Here is a 5,087-nt window from a genome sequence, read left to right as displayed (position 1 = left end):
ACTCACTCTGATTTGCAGAGAACACTGGGCTTTGGGGGCCTCCCTTGGGCAGTGTCAGCTTGTCAGGTAGAGACCAGAACAGGAAATGAAAGATTTCCATTGATTTCAAGACCTTTCTTGGGCATCTCTTCCACTGCCATTTGTAGCTGAGCTATTTGAGAAATCAGTGTAGTCAAGTTACAGATGTACCCAGTGGCTGGGGATCAACCTAGACTCATGCTCTGGGGTCATGAGTTGAGTGGAGAAGACTATTTTCCCTATGCCTGGCCCATGTCTATGAACTCCAAACTTTAGGGGAATTGCTTTATATGAGCCAAGTTAATGTCTAAAGCGCTAAATAAATAAACAGGCAATCTCTGGGGCTAAACTGCCAAAAGCAGCTCATACCTTCCTGCCTCCTGGAAGCCCTTTCGAAGAGGACATCAACAAACAGGTCATTAGGAAAAGCAAAATGTGGCTCACTTTGCAAATCTCACTTTTCCTTCAATGCTTCTTTGTCCCCATGGATTTCAACTCACTCCATTTGACATTCTCCATTCCTTTGATAAGAAGTTCTTCGAAGCTTATGGCAACTCAGACTCCCCGAATCTGGAGGCAGGTCTGTAGGAATTCTGATAATTAGTTAAACAACCTTGAACAAATTGTTTCACTTCCCTGAGTCTCAGTTTCTCACTCAAAAATGGTGAATAATTTGTGAAACTTCGCTAATAATCTATGACACTACAAGAGGCAAAAGGGTACTGTGGACAGAGAGCAGGCTTTGGAAACACACAAGACTGAGTTTAGATTCCTACACTCCACCCAGTGTGCGACATGGCCAAGCCTCTTCACTTCTCTAAACCCCCATCTGTGTATCTGTATAGGAATGAATGAATATGTGTGGCCAAGCGACGCAAACTTGGGGTTTTTAGCAAACTGTTCAAGCCCATGACATTCTAGCAGAAAAAGCCTAGTATCTCTTTCTTAAGGTGATTGTGTCCATGTGTTTTCCAGGAACTCCAGGGTTTACTCAACCCAAATTCACCCTGCCCTTGACCAAATGGCTCACCGGTTTCACAGGATGCTGCTCTGATGACACACCCTGCAGTCAGCATTTGCCCCTGCAGCCAGAATGGATTTCTGAGCAGGCATTAGCTGGGGGACACCACATGGGCACCAATGCCACAGAGCTTCTGTCACAGTCCACCCTGAACTGTTGCTTCCCAAATCATAATCCCTCGGCAGGACAACTAGGTGTAGGGACACGCATGACCCAAACACCAGCCCTGGCCCACAACCTCAGCCATTATCTTGAGTCTGAGCAACCAGTCTAGTGGCAGCTGGGCCCTTCCTTTTCAAGAGAGTTCTGGGATCAGATCCTTTCACAGACAGATGCCTCCCCACCTCCCTGTCGTTCAGGTCTGTACACTGAAAGGTAAGAAAGCATTTGCTAAGCCATATTTCAAAATGTATGGTTCTACCTTCATCTCAGGACAACAAGTGCCTGCTTAAGCACCTTATGTTTGTGTAACTGGTATTTTTTTTTCCCCCTGAACTTCCAGGGCCTAATCTGCTTTCTCCCTCCCTAGCTAAACAAAAGAGAAGCTGAAATAATTTGAACTACCCCTTTCAGTGGACAGCCCATTTGATCTCTACCTTAGCCAGAGCCTTAATGCGTCCATGTGAGCATAGCAGTGCCTTGCAGCACCTGAGGCACGGTACCTTGTTTGAAGAGTGACAATGTGTTCCACTCCAACGAGAAGCACACTCACAGCAAAGGCTCCCTTGCCTGTGTGGACAGTGACCTATGGTAGAAAATTTGCAGACCTCATTACCTCTTCACTGGTTGAAAAATCTTATTTATTTATTTCTTTATTTCTTTATTTATTTATTTATTTACTTTTCCCTACCTAAGCCAGGGATAGTCAAACATTTTCTGTAAAGGGCCAGGTAGCATCATAAATACGTTAGGCTCCGCAGGTCTCTTAGATTTTTGTCATGTATTCTTTTTTGCTTCCTGTTTGTTTTATTTTGTTTACAATGCTTTAAAAATGTAAAAACACAGATGATCACTGGAATCTCGCGGGTCCCTTGGGCCGCACAGGGACAAGCAAAGGCTTCATCCAGATGCCAAGAATGCACTGACGCCTGTTCCTGGAAGCCAGGCTCCCACCCAGCCCCTGGGAGCAGCAGCCTCCAGCCCCTTGGGACCTTCATCTCTGCCCTGCTGACCCATGCGGGTTGGGCCAGGATCCCAGGAGGCTGACACTGTCCTCCACTGAGACCTGAAAAATGGAATCAGGGCAAGGCCCAGGGTTTCCCAGGCAGGAGTGCGGAGAGCTTGCCCTGCCTCTGCTTCTGAGGAGCAGGTAACCCGGGACATGGAGAAGGTTTTCCGCAGCTAGGTTTTTGACCGCCATCAGCAGGAACAGGAGGCTGAAGGGTCAGCCGCCCCTGCCGACCCAGAGATGGTCACCTTGCTCCTCCTCCAACCTAGCAGCACCATGGGGCAGGCGGAACGGCAGCTCACCATCATCTGGATGACATCAACCGGCTCTATGACTCGGAGTTCTAGACCATGCTGCGGCACCTGCAGCCCACGGCAGAGAACGCCTACGAGTACTTCACCAAGATCGCCTCCAGCCTGTTTGAGAGTGGCATCAACCAGGGCCGTGTGGTGGCTCTCCTGGGCTTCGGCTACCATCTGGCCCTGCATGTCTACCAGCGCGGCTCGACTGGCTTCCTGGGCCAGGTGACCTGCTTCGTGGTCTTCATGCTGCAACACTGCATCGCCTGGTGGATGGCGCAGAGGGGCAGCTGGGTGGCAGCCCTGGACTTGGGCAATGGTCCCATCCTGAACGTGCTGGTGATTCTGGGGGTGGTTCTGTTGGGCCAGTTTGTGGTACAAAGATTCTTCAAATCATGACTCCCAAGGGTGTCCTTTAGGGTCCCAGCTGTGACCCCTGCCTGGACTTAAGCTAAGTCTTCTTTGCCTTCTCTGCTCCCTTGCAGGGGTTGCCCTTCAAAAGTACAGAAGCTTTAGCAAGTGTGCACTGCAGCTTCGGAGGGCCCCTTTAGCAAGTGTGCACCCCAGCTTCGGAGGGCCCCTGCGTGGGGGCCAGTCAGGCTGCAGAGGTGCCCCAACATCACCTGATGCTAGTGGGCCCTCTCTCTGGGCCCAGGGGCTGTGCCCTCCTCCTTTGACTCTCTGGGACCTCCTTAGCCCTGTCTGCTAGGTGCTGTGGAGACTGATCACTTGGTGGGGACAAGAGACTGGGAGCCACTTCTCCCCTGGAAGTGTGTAACAGTTTTAGCTTTTTATAATAGCCTTGGGAGAGCCCAGTGCCACCGTCCTACCCGAGGCCGGGACATCTGGGTGTGGGGATTGGTGGGTCTACCCTGTGTTCCCCAGGATTCAGCTATTCTGGAAGATCAGAGCCTAAGAGCTGGTACTTGAGCCTGGTCCTGGCCCTCCCTAAGCATCATGTGTCCCAGGATCAGGACTGACTGGGAGAGGGGGACCAAGGTCCTGCCCAGCTCTCCCGTTGCCCCCATTCCTCCCTCTGGCCGTACTGCCTTTGCAGTTGGACTCAGGGATCCTGGGCTTGCGGGGTGGGGTGGAGTGGAGTAACAGACCAGAGCTGTCTGAACTTGTGTGTCAGAAGCCTCCAAGCCTGCCTCCCAAGGTCCTCTCAGCTCTCTCCCTTCCTCTCTCCTTACAGACACTTGCTCCCAACCCTTTCACTACAGGTGAGTGGTGGTCCCCATCCCTGGGGACCTTGGGTGAGTGGTGTGCTAAGGCCCCTCCCTGCCCAGACTACAGGGCTTAGGACTTGGTTTGTTATTTCAGGGATAAGGAGTAGCGAGTTCATCTGGAAGGTTCTAAGTGGGAGAAGGACTATCAACACCACTAGGAATCCCAGAGGTGGGATCCTCCCTCATGGCTTTTGCACAGTGCAATCCAGGGGTGGAGATGGAGGAACTGTGAATACCTGAACTCTGTCCCCCCACCCTCCATGCTCCTCACCTGTCTGGGTCTCTCCTCGGAGTGGGGGTGAGGTGCCTTCTCTATCAGGCACAGCCTAGGATATTGGGGGTGAGGGGCGAGAAGTTCTTGATTCAGCCAAATGCAGGGAGGGGAGGCAGATGGAGCCCACAGGCCACTCCCTATCCTCTGAGTGTGTGGAAATAAACTATGCAATCCCATCAAAAACAAAAACAGAGAAAAAATGTAAAAACAGTCTTAGCTGTAAACTACTTACAGGGGGATAAAGACTGGACAGTTAATGGACACAAACATACAGTTAGAGAGAAGAAATAAGCTCTGGCCAGGCACAGTGGCTCACACCTCTAACTCCAGCACTTTGGGAGACCAAAGCGGGAGGATCATTTGAGCCCAGGAGTTCGAGACCAGCCTGGGCAACATAGCAAGACCTTATCTCTACAGAAAATTAAAAAAAAAAAAAAAAAAAACAGTTGCACGTGCCTGCAGTCCTAGCAACTTGGGAGACTAAGGTGGGAGGATCCTTGAACCCAGGGATTTACTTTGAGGTTTCAGTGAGCTATGATTGCATCACTGCACTCCAGACTGGGTGACTGAGTGAAACCCTGTCTCAAATATAAAGAAGGAATAAGTTCTAGTTTTCAATAGCACAATAGGGTGAGCACAGTTAGCAACAACATATTGTGTATTTCAAAAGAGCTAGAAGAGAGGATATGAAGTGATCCCAAAACAAGGAAATGATAAATATTCAAGGTGATAGATACCTTAAATACCCTGATTTGATGATTACATATTCAATGCGTGTATCAAAATATCACATGTACCCCATAAATTTGTGCAAATATTACGTATCCATTTTTTAAAGTTGGCAGAGCCTAAAAGCACTACTATGGCTTCCAGTGGTCACTGTGAGCACTGCCAGCTCAGCAAATGTAGCACCCAAAATTCTAGGCAATGTGGGAAATTGGCTCCATGGCAGCTATGGCTTTGCCACTGATAGGAATGATTTCCAGAGAAACTTAATCCTCAATTTGGGACTCTTTGCTGCAGGAGTTTGGCTGGCCAGGAACATGAGTGACAGTGACCTCTTGGCACTTCAGCTGGG

The 5,087-nt window shown here is 49.8% G+C and overlaps 1 pseudogene; it reads left to right on the top strand.

Annotated features, from left to right (window-relative positions):
• Positions 1-2,271: 2,271 nt before the first annotated feature.
• LOC111522099 lies at positions 2,272-2,999 on the top strand (annotated as a pseudogene).
• The last annotated feature ends 2,088 nt before the right edge of the window (positions 3,000-5,087 follow it).

This window comes from Piliocolobus tephrosceles, chromosome 13 (assembly GCF_002776525.5).
Source record: "Piliocolobus tephrosceles isolate RC106 chromosome 13, ASM277652v3, whole genome shotgun sequence".
Lineage (NCBI taxonomy): Eukaryota > Metazoa > Chordata > Mammalia > Primates > Cercopithecidae > Piliocolobus > Piliocolobus tephrosceles.
The sequence above is the reverse complement of the archived record's forward strand: the minus strand, read 5'-3'. Positions and strand labels throughout refer to the sequence as shown.